This window comes from Epinephelus moara, chromosome 19 (genome assembly GCF_006386435.1).
Source record: "Epinephelus moara isolate mb chromosome 19, YSFRI_EMoa_1.0, whole genome shotgun sequence".
Classification (NCBI taxonomy): domain Eukaryota; kingdom Metazoa; phylum Chordata; class Actinopteri; order Perciformes; family Serranidae; genus Epinephelus; species Epinephelus moara.
The window spans coordinates 1368570-1385977 of NC_065524.1; positions in this window are offsets into that span (position 1 = coordinate 1368570).

A 17408-nucleotide genomic window follows, 5' to 3' on the forward strand; every position below is an offset into this window, starting at 1 on the left:
CTTGGTTAAATGAAAACAACAGTGCAGCAGTACTTATTGAATCAGCCCCCCCAAACTTCCATTTTATCAGCTCAGTTTGAGAACTTAGGAAAGGAGGTGGAGTAGCCACTTTATTTAAGGATGTTTACCAGTGCAAACAGTTGTCATATGGGAAGTTTGAGTCTTTTGAATATGTTGCACTGCAGTTGAGATCCTCCTGTCAAGCAGTATTAGTAACCATTTACAGGCCCCCAACATATAGTGCACACTTTGTTGATGACTTTTCTAAACTATTGTCTGTTGTTTGTATTGATTTTGACTGTGTTTGACTGTTGTTATAGTGGGTGATTTTAATATTCATATTGATAATCCCAAAGATGGCAGTGTCAAAGAACTTTTCTACATCCTGGACAACTTTGAATCAATCAATCAATCTTATAAAGCCGAATATCACAAATCACAATTTGCCTCACAGGGCTTTACAGCATACGACATCCCTCTGTCCTTTGGACCCTCACAGCGGATAAGAAAAAACTCCCCCAAAAAACCCCTTTAACGGGGAAAAAAAAAACGTTAGAAACCTCAGGAAGAGCAACTGAGGAGGGATCCCTCTTCCAGGACGGACAGACGAGCAATAGATGTCGTACAGAACAGATCAACTTTCCCAGCATGTAACAGAGCCAACACACAATGAGGGACATATTTTAGATCTAATTATCTCCAAAGGGCTCAACATTTCTGAGGTTGTGGTGACTGATGTTGCCTTTTCTGATCATTACTGTGTTTTTTTAAAATGGCCATCTCCGCTGACACCAGTAAAATTACAACAGAGGTAATCAGAAAACTCTGTATCAACAAAAACACCTGTACACTATTCACCCAGGATTTTATACCCACACTAGCTCTGCCCTCAGTCTCTGTCAATGATCTGGTTCATAGTTTCAGCTCTAAAGGGGGCAGAAAATATAAGATTTTCTTCATTCTGCCTCCCTTTCGTCATGGCTGTGTAAACTATATGGATATGAAGATCTTAAAAAAAAGGTTTTGTTATTGGAACACATTCATGAACGAAATAAACTTCAAACTTCAAACTTCAAACTAAAGCTATGAATATTATGGACAATATTGCCACATGAAGGTCAAAGTTGTCTCTGGTAAGAAAAAACCACCATGGAGGAACGCCACACGGGTAAAAGCTCAAAAAAGAGAATGTAGAAAAGCAGAACACAGGTGGTGAAAAACCAAACTCCAGGTTCATTATGACATCTATAAGGAAAGTCTGCACATCTATAACTTGGAGCTAAAAAGGGCGCAGCAGTCCTTTTTCTCTGAGATTATCAACAAAAATAACAACAATGCACAGACTTTATTTACTGTTGCTGACAGACTGACAAACCCATCAGCGTCAGTCCCTCCTGAACTGCTATCCACCAAGGCATGCAATGACTTTGCTTCTTTTTTCACAGACAAGATTTTAAAGATAAGACAGACAGTCTGTAACTCCAACACAGTGGCTATTTCACCTGTGCCTCATAAGACTACTCCAGTTAATTTGGCACTTTTTCACTCATTAAATTATGCTACTTTGACAGACATAGTTAGAAACCTTAGGTCCACTACCTGCTGCCTTGACACTCTGCCTACAAGCTTTTTTAAAGATGTTTTTAACTGCATAGCATCAGATATACTACAGATAGTCAACTGTTCTCTTCAGTCAGGCCTTTTTCCAATTGCCCTGAAGACTGCAGTCATTAAACCTCTCTTAAAAAAGCCTAATCTGGATGCCTCAGTAATAAATAACTACAGGCCCATATCAAACCTACCATTTTTAGGAAAGATCATTGAAAAGGTTGTTTTTCAGCAACTCAACACCTTCTTGGAGCAAAACAATTCCTTTGATGCCTTTCAGTCTGGATTTCAAGCACATCACAGCACTGAGACTGCACTTGTAAAAGTTTTAAATGACATTCATCTGAGCAGTGACGCATCAAAGATTTCGGTTCTGGTATTACTGGACCTCAGTGCTGCATTCGACACAGTCGACCATAAAATACTGCTCGACAGACTAGAAAAGTTTGTGGGACTTTCTGGCACTGTGCTAAATTGGTTTAAATCTTATTTACAAGACAGGGATTTCTTTGTGTCACTTGGCAATTATGAATCTGTGCGAACAAAAATTACATGTGGAGTTCCTCAAGGGTCAATTCTTGGGCCTCTTCTGTTCAACATCTATATGCTCCCTCTTGCTCAGATTATGGAATATTATAACATCTCCTACCATACTTATGCAGATGACACACAACTTTACATAACAGTGTCACCAGATGACTACAGTCCCCTACATCTGCTAAATAAGTGCATTGACGAAATCAATACGTGGATGTGCCAGAATTTTCTACAACTAAACACAGACAAAACTGAGATAGTTGTTTTTGGCCCCAAAGAACAAAGATCAATAGTCAGTGCTCACCTTGACGCCATGACACTAAAACCTACAAATCAAGCCAGAAATCTTGGTGTAGTTCTGGACTCAGACCTAAATTTCAATAGTCACATTAAGACAATTACTAAATCAGCCTACTACCACCTTAAAAACATAGCAAGAATAAAAGAATTTCTGTCTAAACAAGATACAGAAAAACTTGTTCATGCTTTCATTTTCAGCAGGCTGGACTATTGTAACGGTGTTAGTTTAGTTTAGTTTATTAAGATCCCCATTAGCTGCAGCAAAACTGCAGCTATTCTTCCTGGGGTCCAGCAAAATTATACATACAAAGAAAACATAAGAAAAACATTGTAAAAGCATTAAAAAAACAAAAACAAACATAACAATGTGAGCTTCACACTTCATCATATCTTAATATACCCATACATACAAACCATTATTATGAGACATTATGTTATACACATAACATTATACATTATACTTCATGCATATTATATATAATATACTATATGCTATATACTACATATGTATATATATATATATATATATATATATATATACATACACATATATACATACAAACACACATTACAACCATACATTACTATATATACTGTATATATACATACATATCATACATATACATACATATATACACACATTACTATACCATATATATCATGTATTATACATATAAAATGATTCCCTACTTTGATAGATGCTGTTTAATTAATATTTTAAATTGATTTATGTTAGTGGTGAGTTTGATATGTTTAGGCAATGAATTCCATTCTTTCATACCTCTGTAAAGAACGGTGTTTCTGATGGCGTTTGATCTTGCTTTAGGCATTGTAAAGTTACCCACAGTTGCATGCCTGGTGATGTATTTATGATTTTCTGCACTGAAGGAAAGGTTCTTGAACAAAATAAAAGGTGATTTTAAAACAGATATATTTCTAATGAAAATGATCAGTGAGTATAACAGTCTGTCTTTGACCAATAGCCAGTTTAGATTCTTATGCACTGAAATGATATTTGTTCTATAGTTGCACTTGAGTACTGTACGGGCAGCTCTATTTTGCATACGTTGTAGTTTGTTTAACGTGTCTCCAGTGGCATTTGACCAAACTGCTGGGCAATAGTCCAGATGCGTTAATATTAGTGCTTGAATTGCTCTATTCATGATATTTGGAGTCAGAAAGGTAGCGTGTCTTCTCATAATAGATATGCCTCTTCCCATCTTTGCAATCATATTATTGATGTGTTTCTTCCATGATAAGTTATTGTCTACTGTCATGCCCAGAAGTTTGGTCTCATGCACATGATTTACTGTGATGTCATTAATTTTAATATTTAACACAGGATTCCTATCAATAATGTAATTAGACCCAAGAATCATGCAGTTAGTTTTCGATACATTCAGGACTAGCTTGTTTGTCTTCACCCATTCTGCTACAGCTTGTAATTCCTTATTTAAAATGATTTCTAGTTCATTATTTGTGAGTGCTGATGTGTATATGGTACAATCATCAGCATACATTGCTATGTTAGCTTTATCTAAGACATACGGTAAATCATTTGTGAAAATAGTGAAAAATAAAGGACCAAGACAACTCCCTTGGGGCACTCCACATGCCATGGTTCTAATCTCAGAATGGCTGCCGTTGAAAAATACTGTTTGTGTTCTGTTTGATAGATAACTATAAAACCAGATAAGCGCTGATTGCTCAAAGCCATGACAGGAAAGTTTTTTTTAGTAATAAATCATGGTCAATGATATCGAAAGCAGCAGAGAAGTCTAAAAATACAGCACCAACCATATTTTTCTTTTCAATCCCTCTGAGCCAATCATCAGATATGTGAGTTAGTGCTGTTGCAGTGGAGTGACCCTTTCTGTATGCATGTTGAAAGTCACAGATTAAGTTATTCGTGGATAAATAGTTATTAATTTGTTCATATACAATAGTTTCCATCATTTTTCCTAACACAGGTAATAAACTTACAGGACGACTATTTGAACTAGAGAAAGGCAGTTTCTTATTTTTTGGCAGTGGAATTATTTTAGCCTTTTCCATGCTTGTGGACATGTACAGCACGTAAATCTTAAATTGATGATATGGGCTAATGCAGGAGCAATATCATCAGCAGCAAGTTTGAGAAGCCTGCTGTCTAGGCCATCAACACCCGGTGGTTTGTCTTTACAGGTTTTCAGGAAATTCTTTACCTTATTTATGTTTACATTTTCCAGTTTGAACCTGGAGTTTTTTCTTTTCATAATTTCATTTCTTATCGACAGGTGAGATATATCATTACTTAGATTAGGCATATTTTCTCTTAGTTTGTCTAGTTTGCTAATAAAATAATCATTAAGATAATTTGCAATTTCTACGGGCTTAGTTATGAATTTATCATCTGCCTCCAGAAAAGATGGATTGGTTTTGTTTTTCTTACCCGTCAGATCATTTAAAACATTCCATAGTTTTTTTTACTATCATTTCCTACCTCATTAACTCGATTTTCAAAATATATCTTCTTTTTTTTTCTTGTTAAGTTTGGTGACAGAGTTTCTCATTTTCCGATAGAGGTCCCAGTCACATTTATTTCCTGTTAAGATTGCAGTTTTTTCATTTGATCTCTCATTTTCATAGAGTCTTTAATTTCTTTGTCTAACCAGGGTGTTATGGCATTCCTGACAGTAAACTTCTTTAAAGGTGCATGTTTCTCAACCAGAGGCAAAAATACATTGTTAAACTTCAACAGGGCAATTTCAGAATTGTTCTCAGATAACACTTCTGACCAACAGATTTCTTTCACATCATTAACAAATTTATCATGATTGAACATTTTGTATGATCTTTTAAGTATTACTGTGGGTCCAGGTCTACTCACTTTAGTGTTTCTTACAATTATAATCAGATTATGATCACTGCTGCCAATGGGCACAGACAATACATTACTACACAGCTCAGGAGAATTTGTAAAAATGTGATCAATGCAAGTGGATGTTCTAGTGCCATCATGTCTAACACATATTCTTGTAGGTTTATTTATAACTTGAGTAAGTCCACATGTATTAGTGGCAGTTAGCAGCTTATTCTTCAGTGGGCAGTTTTGAGAAAACCAGTCAATGTTAAAATCTCCCATAAAGTAAATGTCCTGACCCACAGCAGTATTGTTATCCAACATTTCACAGACTGTGTCTAGATAGTCATTATTAGCGGTTGGTGGTCTGTAACAGCAACCTAGGAGTATAGGCTTCAGGTGAGGTAGATGGACTTGCAACTATAGTATTGCATCATATCAGTTCTGATTTTCACAGGCAAGTGATTCTGAATATAAAAAACTACTCCCCCTCCATATCTATTTCTATCATTTCTGCAAATGTTGTAACCTTTAATGTAAAGCTCAGTATCCTCAAAGGAAGAGTCCAGATTAGTCTCTGAAATAGCAAGTATGTGCAGTTTGTGTTCAAATAACAGGTCAGTGACTTCATTAATTTTGTTTCTGAGACTGTTTATGTTAATATGTGCAATTCTTAGACCTCTCTTTGGTAGTTTGTGTTGTGATGTGATTGTGTTAGTCATAAAATATGTTAGAAAAGTCTTTTATGTAGTCATACCTTCAGTTATTCATAGGTTACTTTGGAGAGCTGGTGCGAGGATGGATGATCAGCCTGTCATGTCTGAGGTAGGCGATGTCTCCTCTTTCACGTGCAGCTTTCAACTTTGGCATCAGTTCTTTTCTTTTTAAACGTACAGCGTCTGTGTAGTCCTCATTGATAAATATTTTAGTGCCCTTGAGGTTTTTGGCTCTTTGCATGACCGCAGCTTTGTCCTTGAAACGCAGGAACTTGACAACAATAGATCTAGGTCTGTCTCTGTCAGCTATAGGTTTACCTGTGTGGTGTGCACGCTCCACCTCAATCTCCCTCTGTAGCTGCAGCTTCTGCTTTAGAATGTCTTTCACTTTCTCCTCTGAATCCGCTCAGGATTCACCGGGGGCTTCAGGTATTCCATCAATCACGATGTTGTTTCTCCTCGATTGACCCTCCAGGTACTCTTGTTTGTCAATGATGACCTTTCACATAACTTTATAATGTCAGTTTGTGTTGTATTGCAATGTTCAGACTGTTTTGCTTGAGTGGTTTTAAGTTCATCTACATCATTCTGTGTGTACTGTATGCTTGATTTCAGATCTTGCACTTCTTTTGTGATTGCATCCAATCTGGAGTTAGTCGAGTCCATAATAACTTTAACAAAGCCTTTAAAAATTTCCTGTTGTTGCTGTAATAGAGCAGTGAACATGTCTTTCTGTTGATGCAACAAATCATTTACCTGAGTGAGTGATACATATTCCTCATCCGTGTTTTTTTGCTTAGGTGGCATTTTCTCTGGATGAGAGGATGCAGGCAGTGGTAACAGGTAGCCGAGCTTCAGTGGGTTAGCAGCAGCAGGCTAGCCTGGCAGCACAGGCGTCGGTCAGCAGCAGCTGACAGTGGGCCAGAAAACAACAGCAAAAAAACGGGGTGGAAACCGCTAGCTCCAGTTAGCCTGCTAGCTCCAGTTAGCCCGTTAGCTAGCTAGCTCGATGGTGGTGGCTAGCTTGGTGGTGTGGAGTGCCTGGCCTCACTCAGGCTCGCTCCGGCTGGCTAGCTCTAATGGTGGTGGCTAGCTCGGTGGTGTGGAGTGCCCGGCCTCACTCAGGCTCGCTCCGGTGGGCTGGCTAGCTCGGTTGTGTGGAGTGCCCGGCCTCACTCAGGCTCGCTCCGGTCGGCTGGCTAGCTCGATGGTGGTGGCTAGCTCGGTGGTGTTGAGTGCCCGGCCTCACTCAGCTCGCTCCGGTCGGCTGGCTAGCTCGATGGTGGTGGCTAGCTTGGTGGTGTGGAGTGCCTGGCCCCACTCAGGCTTGCTTCGAGTGGGGCGTCTTCACAGGCCTGAGTAAAAAATCAATCAGACAACTGCAGCTCGTCCAGAACGCTGCTGCCAGAGTCCTCACCAACACCAAGAGAGTGGAGCACATTACACCAGTGCTTAAGTCATTGTACTGGCTTCCTGTGTGTCAAAGGATAGACTTTAAAATCTTGTTACTTGTCTATAAAGCACTAAATGGTCTCGGGCCTAAATACATCTCTGATATACTTGTACGTTATGAAGCATCCAGACCCTTCAGATCATCTGGAACAGGTGTACTCAGTGTTCCCAGGATCAAAACCAAACAAGGTGAAGCAGCCTTTAGTTTCTATGCTCCCCGCCTGTGGAACAAACTTCCAGAATATCTGAGGTCGGCTGAAACTGTCAACTCATTTAAATCAGGGCTTAAAACATTACTATTTACTGCAGCTTACCAGTGAACTAGATATGTAACTTATTGTTAGGATAATCTGTAGCTATTGTTTTTATATTTGTCTGCTGTTGCTTTTGCTTTATGTTTGCTTTTTAAATGCATTTTCTGCACTGTTTTTAACTATTTATTATCTTGCTTTTAGCTTTTGTTTTTAATGATTTATTGTTCCTTTAATGTTTAATTTTAATGTATTTCTCTTGTAAAGCACATTGAATTGCCTTGTGTATGAATGGTTCTATATAAATAAAATTGCCTTGCCTTGCCTTGCCTTGCCTCTGATCCACCTTGAGGCCCCGTCATGAATATCAGGGAGTCTGGAGACCAGGCCGGTCAGATCGAGGGTCTGCCACGGGTTATAATGTCCCTGGTTCCCCTTTATTAAGATTGGAGCCATATAATGTTCATTATTGTATCGGTCTGGTTTTTTAAGTAGTGCTCTGTTTCTGAGATTTATTTTTAGCTCTTCCTCTTCCTCCTCATCTTCTTCGCAGCCCCTCAACTCAGCTGCTTGTTTGTCTATCTCCTCCTCAAACTTCATAACGGCGGACCGATTAAGCTCCCGTCTTAAGTCTACTCCTGCATTTGGCAGATCAAGCCAATAACTGTATGACTGCTCCCCTGTTGCACTCTTTCTTCCCTCGTAGCAATCCAGCACGGCTGGCATACTACGTCTCACTTTCCTGGCAGTGCTACAATGTTTTGGACTCAGTACTTTTACACTAGCTGAAGTTTTTGTATCTGTACTCTGAGTTACGTTTCCACGCACTTGTTCTTCCAAATTGTGTTCATTGCATCTCTGTTTCTCCGCTATCACTGCCTTTACTGATTTTTGTGAGTCACTCGTGCCCGAAGGACTATCTTTTGAACTTTTAGGAGTTGGGCTCTTATCTTCCCTAGGTGTGGTGGTCTTGTCCTCATCCTTAGCCTCGTCACTTGAAATGATCTGGGATATTTCTTCTGCTGTTGGTTCTTTAACATTACCGTTAAAATGTAGCCAACCCTCCAAATTTGGATACAATCCCAGTTGTTTGTTTTCCTGACCCTTCTCTTTCCCCACGTTGTTTTTTAGTTTCATAAGTCCCTGTCTCATCTTTGCCCTGTAGTGTTGGCCTTCATCTTTGAACAGTTTCAAAATTTTCAATTCCAATTCTCTCTTTTCTAGACGTTTCTTTGACTGGTCTTTAGGCTTGTAATCTCTTATTCTGATTTCCATACCCTCACAAACCATCATGTCAAACGTGCCTCCCTTTGGCCAAGGGTATTCTAGTCCCTTGGTTCGTTTCTCCCATTTCTCTGAAATTTTCTGGATGTCTTTGAAAATGTCAGGGTTTTTGCTTCCCACCAGAGCTACTGGTGTTGGGTACATTGTTTCAGATTGTAGTTCAATTGTTTAATATAAATGTGTGTTCTTATGTGTCGTTGTGTGTCTTTCCTATTTGCTCCCCTTTAAAGGAGCTATATATAAGAAATCTAAAGCAAATAGTTGTAAAATCATCCTAATATGTCACAGAGACTAAGGGATAATGTTGATATAACATACTGATCTCACCGACAACAATAGTACAGCCAGAATATTCACATTTAAAAAAAAGTTTTACGGTCTGCAAATCATGTTTATGTTTTGAATTTGTGTTTTGGCCTGTTGCGCCACCCACTGCCGTCTACCAGTCACACAGTCAGTAGAGTCTCAGCATCAGTTACAGTTACGACTGAGCTACAGCAGCACGGTAAGTGGCATTAGCAGTGTCCCAGTACATAGCATTAGCAGCCAGCTCCTCCTGAGCTGTATCCCGGCAGCAGCGTTAGCAGCAGAGAAGCCGGACTTGCTCGAACCGTCCGCTGGAAAACCGAAGATCAAGGACGCGGCGACGCGGCCCTGCCACGGCAGCCGTCTGTGGGCAAACAAATCAGTCTCCAGCGTGCCGCTGTCCAGCAACCTGGAATCTGTAGGGGAGGGGGGGTGGACACGACTCGCGGCAGTATTTTGAATTTGAGTGCAGTAACTGTTTTGGCCACATTCTTACATACAGCGCCTTTAAGTGTTTTGGTTTCTAGGAAAAAAAAAAAGAAAGGCTTTCATAAAACGCTCAAACTTTTCACTTTTGCTGGCGCTCTCGAAAGGAGGGGCTGGGAGGGGACTGTGTACTGCACCTAAACTATTTTTTAGAAAGGTCTGTGTCCCCAGGCTCCTCCCCCCTTAGTTTACTGATCGATTACTACCTCAGTCTGTTCTCAGCTGTCTATGGGACAACTTCTCTCCACACAAATCCAACTCTCTATACAACTATTTCCTCAAACACACTTTCTCCTTCTCTCTTCCAGCCTCGGACAAACAACACACTTACTTATTTCTTTCTCTCTTTCTCAGCCTCCACTCGGACACCACACACACCAATCTTCCCCTCTCAATGCAAATTCCAACTTTACTATTGTCTTAGGCACACTCTCTTATGTCTTACTTCAACACAAACACATTCACACTCTGGACACAGCTTTCATACGCTTCTCTCAGGTACTACACACCTGACGCTCCCCTTTTACAATTAAGGGTTAACATTTCCCTTCTGCTTGGCGCTCTTGCCGTTCAGCCCAGAGTCTTACACACACGTGTACAGGCACATACACATACTGCAGTCCATACACTCAGTTATCACACTTATGCTTCAGATCTACACAGCGCTTTTACATTTCACTTCACACATTCATGCATGAGCTCAACACACCGTACAAGCAATTACACAGTATTTCATATGACGTCCAAGTAGTCAGTTTTCCCACATACACACAAAAAAAAAAATACTTTGGCTTATCCGAAATTTGTATCTTTAGATTGTTCATTTTGGGTTCATGCGCTTGAGGTGATTACTATATTCGGCTGCAGCCTTTTTCTGTTTTTTTTCCAGCAAATTGTAATTTTCCAGTTATTTTCTTTATACTTCCGGTGTTATCCGTATTTTAATTATTTATTTTATTATCCAGCTGGATTCCTTTATATTTTCTCTATTTATAGGCCTCTTTCTATATTTTATTTTCTATATCAGCTTATGGTCTCTTCTCTTCAGACCATCTCCTGGTTCATAGGAGCTTAATTGCCTCTCTCGGTGCTCCTATGTCTTGGCACCCTTTCTGAATTTAAAGTCATCAATTTGTGCCACTAATCGTTACTGTCGACACTCGGCTCAACAGTGGATTAGTTCTGCAATTGCCCGAACCTCGGCCACAGTTTTCACTCAAAACTGTCAAAGTGGGGGTAGCTATTTCTCCAATTGCCAGAAATAGCAAGAAGCCTCAGGTTTCACTCAAACCTGACAAAGTCTGCGCAGTCTTTCTCTAGACTCGCATAAAAATCCCTATCTAAACTATATCCCTCTGGACATGGGATCTTGGTCTCTCTAGACCTGCCTAAAACTAACTCTTAAGTCCCTCTGGACTCTAATCCTGGTCTCTCTTAGACCTCTTAAATCCCTCTGGATTTACTCTGAGTCCCTCTGGACTCTAGTCCTGGTCTCTCTTAGACCTCTTAAATCCCTCTGGATTTACTCTGGTTCCCTCTGGACCCGAAGTCTCTCTAGACTTCCAACACACGACCCCTCAGGCTTGACCAATCGTCCATTTCCCCAGCTGCTCTTTTAATTTCTGGCTGTTTCGTTTTAGACACAATGCCAATCACTCGTAATCAAATTTCGCTTCACTCTCTTAAGTTCAGCTTGTCTCTTAGCAGCTGTTCTGTGCACAGAAGTCTGGCTCTCTTTTCTCCTTTGCTCTCCTTCCCCGCCGACAAGTTCTCTGTCTGCAAGGGATATCGGTATGCAGTGACCTCTCGGAGCACCCAGCCGTGCTCAGTGACTTAGATTTTTAGGGTGTTTTTATCTTAGCCAATTCAGAATTTGTGTAAGGAGTTTTAAAGGTCCTTACCTTTAGTTTGCGCGCTTGTCACCCCACGCAGGGAGGATGCTACTCGGAGTCACCACTAACTGCCATCCTCCCTTCAGAGACAACTGTTTGTGACGCCAATTATGTAAGGAAAATGCTCAACTTCAGCAAACACTGAAATGAAGAGACTCGGAGAACCACGAAGAAAAGTTACAGCCAACGGGATTACTTTAATAGCAGAACTCAGCATACAACAGTATACTAGTCTACACAGCAAAACAGATGGAAACAGCGAAACAGCACTGAACAATCACCCTTCAAATGCTTTTATAATGGGCGTCTGCTCGTTCATGTGCATGTGTGTGTATGTGTGTGTGTGTGTGTGTATGTGTGTGTGTGAACACGCTTGGGTCGTATTTCCTGGAAATCTAAAGTTCTCCTGATTTCCTACTTATTTCTAGAGCTGGACTTCGTGCGTCAATATTTCCTGTCTTCTTTGTCTCTCTGGCAAAAACAACTGTTCCTATTGCGACACTTGGCACATCTGTTCCAACGGTCAGGTCACCCTAACCCAGAACGTTCTACTTCATTTGACCTCCCAAGGCTTGACTTACGCACAAACTACTTAAATTATCAAAACACCTCTTATGGGTCCTTTTTTTTTTTTTTTTAAAGATATTTTTATGGGCATTTTTTGCCTTTAATCGATAGGATAGTGAAGTGTGAAAGGGGGAGAGAGAGAGGGAGAGACATGCAGCAAAGGGCCACAGGCTGGAGTCGAACCCGGGCCGCTGCGGCAACAGCCTTGTACATGGGGCGCCTGCTCTACCACTAAGCCACCGATGCCCCTTATGGGTCCTTTTTGCTGCCAAATCTGATATTTGACCAGTTGCTTCCTAAACCTTGTGTAACTGGCCTTATTTTTCACCTTTGGTATAAAATTATACATTATCTGCCTCTACACTATGTGGATGGCAGCTGGGAAAACCAATTACGCCAATAATAGTGAAATCTGCCCAATAAGTCTTAAAGGGGCTCCTGAGCAAATTAGAAAAGAATTTCCACCAGTCCCACCAGTAGTGCATTTGGCCCAAGATATTGTATTTCCCTTTTGTGTAGCCCGAGGGGACATCGAACATTGGCTAGAGAATTCCACCAGCAGCAACAACACGCTCGAGGCGGAAGAATTGATCCGGTGGGAAAGTGCCACCCATAAGCAAACTAATCAGACTTGGATCGCAAAAGTATGTCAAACCGTAGGAAAAGCTAAGATTCAATGTCACCAGGTGGTAAGCGGCAAAGCTAAAACCTCATACGTCATGGGGCGCAATCTCACTCACGCCACATGGATTGGGATTTATGACCTTAGCAAAGGTACGGATCCCCTAGCAGATATATTTTGGATGTGCGAGGAAGATAGACAGGTAAAAGCAATGTTGCCAGCCAATTGGACTGGAATTTGTGCACCAGTAATGCTGACAGGACCAATCACTATAATAAGTTTGGCTGATGACGGGCCAAAGAGGGTACGCAGATCGATTGGGGGTCCAAAATCCTGGCCAGAGGATGAGAAAATATACATCACATGGGACCAGGTGCCTCAAGGGGTCCCGTCAGAACATCAGGCCATAGGAGATGACTGGATAGGGGGAGGTAGAGGATTAGGTGCTATGCCATTTGTAGGGACCATAATGAACGCCCAATACATAGCACGTAATAGCCGCTGGGTGAACTATTTGTGGTACAATCAACAGAGGTTCATAAATTGGTCTATAGCAGCACTGGAAGGTGTGAGTGAACAGTTGCATACTACATCCCTAATGACTGTGCAGAACAGACTTGTCATTGAAACAACGTTAGCCCCAGACCAAGGTGTCTGTGATGTAATAGGGGAAGAGTGCTGTACAGCCATCCTCATGAATACGGACGAAGATGGCAACCTGACCCAAGCTTTAGAAAACTTTTTTTCTTTAGAAAAAGACTAAGAGACCAACAAGTACAGCACTCCAATTGGAACACTAAAACCTCATCAATTCTTGACTGGTTAGAGAAGTTCTCCGTTGGAAAAATCTTACGGACTATAGGAGTAATATTTGGACTTGTTCTATTGACCATTCTCTTGATAATCTGTTGCGTCCTTCCCCTAATACAGATCCTGGTAAGAAAGGCCATGTGAGCGGCCACTGGACAATTCGTTATGCTGACACAACAGCAGGAAAGGCTTCCCGAGAGAGGAGAATTGTGGGGACTAGACGAACTGTGGGTAAGACCATATGCACCCAAAAGATTGAACAACGACTTCTATGAGACCATGACCGACAATACGGACGTGTATGAGCATATGGCTGACAACATAAACCTATATGAGCCAATGAAGGGGAACCTGGAAGGGGAATATGAGGTCGTATAGAGGGAGAGCCAATTCAGGGTAAGGGATAACCAAATAAATGGCAACAGATTCAGGTAAATCTTGCTGTCACCAAACCCATACTAACAGTCGACTGATTAACATCTATAGGTTATTTATACTACAGAGCAATTAGAAGGAAAAGGAGGAAAAGAGGGAAGTGAATTGAACTAAACAATGTCCCTCACAACACACAGATAGGTGCAGAGCATGGCCAGCAGTTGGAGATCCCCGTATCCAAAGCAGCAGAATCCAGGGTTGGCCTACCAAGAGTGCCCAGCCATGCTGGAGCGCCCAGACCACCCCAACCCATCTCCCAGGTTGACCAACCGACCCCCATTCCCGTATGTGCCCAAAGGAGGAGCCCCCATTGAAGCCCATTGGTACCAGTACACGTTGATGACCTCGCCAGGAACCTACATGCCACCGCTTATGCAGCTGCCATTGACGAACATCCCGAACTGGACTCCCATCAACCCCTTCAACCCCGCTGACAACTCACAACGTGCCATGCCAGAGGACCAGCCCCCGGTTGAGATCCCAGGCCAGGGGATGACCACGACGGAATGGGAACGTACCACTGCCCAAACCTGCCCCTGAGGCAATGTCTTCTTCAACGGAGGACTCAGAGACTGACGAGGGAAGGCCGATACCTGTACACATGTCCTACTCTCCCACTAGTCCCCCTGACAGGGAGCCACAGCCAAGACCAATCCCCTTGCAACCCCCTCCGGCGGGTAGACACACACCCGTGCCACAAAGACCAATGTCCCAAGCCACCAGAGTCCTGTTGCAACTCCAATATGACGTGTGCCCTGAGGCGGTGGAAAGACATCTCCGCGAGCTGCAAAACGAGAAGCCCACCACTGAGAGATACAAGCAGCTTGTGGATGATCTGCACACCCAACTCTATGATGTTCCTGCAAAACTCTACCACCGCCTAGTGTGCAGCCTCCCTCTAGAGCTGTGACATAGCCTGCGCAAGCTGCGCCATTACACCTACAAATGCAGGATGGTAGAAAATCACTGGGGCCTGAAGGAGCAGCATGAATGGGATCGACAGGAGAAGATCAACCTGCGTGCTCAAGTTCGCGTCTTGACAAGAGACAACCAACACCTGCGGAAGCAGCTGGCAACCTATCAAGAGTTGGAGCTTCAGATCGAGTTACTGAAGGATCAAGTTGCAGCTTACCGCCGTCTGCGTATGGCCGGGACGTCGGCCTATGTCTTTATTGACTCTATTGACCAGTGACTGTGCTATATCAACAGTTGCAGGACCACTAGGGTGTTCCACTCACTGTAATCATTCTATAATTATGTATACACTGAAGTGATGATGTATCCTACTGTGACTTATCTTATGTGTTGCACTAATTAACAATCACCTTTCTAGTTTCTAGATTAAAGACTGTAACAGAATGATATTACAGATTGAGTACCTTACCCTTGTTGTGCCTATACAAAGCTGTAACCAGTAGAATGTAGTGTGTTTGATGCTTAGCTAATCGCTTGGGTAGAGTGGGACTTTGCAGTCCCAGAGGAGGGAATATATATTTTTTCCCTCTGTTAAGCTTGCTGATTCATGTAGATTGTAGTATGGGACCTTCCGGTCCCAAAGGGGGGAATATATATTTTCCTCCCTCACTATTTAGTGGGACTTGTTAGCCCCAAAGGGGGGAATGTAGTGTAATGTACTCATTTACTGAAGTGTATATGCTGTACCTTTAAGTTGACCTTTAAAGATACCTGTTAAAGCAATGTACTCTGTGCGCTTACAGTCACACACTGGTTCATTATTTCGTGTATCTCTATGACACACACATACACTCACTGAGCACTTAAGCATTGTGGTGGAAAAGGACCTAGGATTCACTGTGCATCATTTTTTTTTTTTAAAAAAATAGCAGGAGGATGAGCTCACACATATTAGTGGAAAGTTAGGGGAATTCCAGCTTGGCCTGATATGACCCTGGTAATAGGAGGCGGGCCTAGACAGGAATGCATTACACGGTAAAACTGGCTCCAAGGGAAAAAGGGAAAGCAGGGGTACCATTATGTACAAGTTCAAGTGGATAGGCTGGCTTCAAGGGAAGAACGGAGAGCAGTGACACCGTTATGTTCAGCTCTAGTGAGTAGGATTAAAGAAAAAAGGTGGAGACTCAACAGAATCTTCACCAGCTTTAAAAAGGGATGCACAGAAGGGAAAACTTCAGTCCTGCTCCGGAGCTTGACTCATTGCGTTGTGATGTGCTGTTGCCTGTGTGCACATTAAACTCAGTTGCACCTGATTCTACATGTCTCCAGTGATTTTTTGACCTCTGAGTAGTCGAGTTTTAGACATTTAATAGAAAACAAAGAAAGTTTGTTCGGGAGGTAGGGAACGAGGTCGCGAGCCTTCTGGCCCAGCTCCAGGCCTTGAATTCTGCTTCTTCAATCTCCTTACACAAACACATCTGCTTTCAGGACATCAATCATCTCCACAAAAATATGCAAACATCACATCACTCAGGAGCCTTATAGGGCAACAGAAGCCTCCACTGTTCACTACAATGGAAACAGAGAAGATCCAATGGTGGAGGTCATTATTTTATGTGACCACTCCTGCTATGTAAAATACTTTTTTATGAATATAATTTGTAATGTTTAGTTAGGCAGTTATTATCATTATTATTATTTTGCCCAAAAATATTCAGTTTCCCTTGACAATAATTGTTTCACTTCAAAAAGTCCTCTAAATAACAGCATTTAGATTAGTGATTCTCAATATTTCTAACTTGCCTCCCTTGAGCTTTGTCTCCCTGAAAGCCTTTCTCACAGTTTGCACACATCAACAGGTTGTAATCAGGTCAACTAAAGACTAATTCCCCCTTTTTAGGTTGATTTTATTTGAATCAAATCATTCACTTCAAATCACAAGAAAAATGCATTATTAGTTGAGCAGAATTTTTAATTTTTTTGCTGTCCTGTTCTATAAATCTTCTTGCGTCACCTCAGATGTATCTTGCAACTCCTTAGGTGGCCCCAACCCCCAAGGTGGGAACTATTTATCTAAAATATCATGAAAGTCTCCACTGTATGAAATTATTCTAATATCCACAACCAGGGCCGTAGCCAGGGTTTAGAAATTAGTGAGGTCCAAGGAGGTTGATTATCAATCAATCAATCAATCAATCAATTTTATTTATAAAGCCCAATATCACAAATCACAATTTGCCTCACAGGACTTTACAGCATACGACATCCCTCTGTCCTTATGACCCTCACAGCGGATAAGGAAAAACTCCCCAAAAAAAACCCTTTAACGGGGAAAAAAATGGTAGAAACCTCAGGAAGAGCAACTGAGGAGGGATCCCTCTTCCC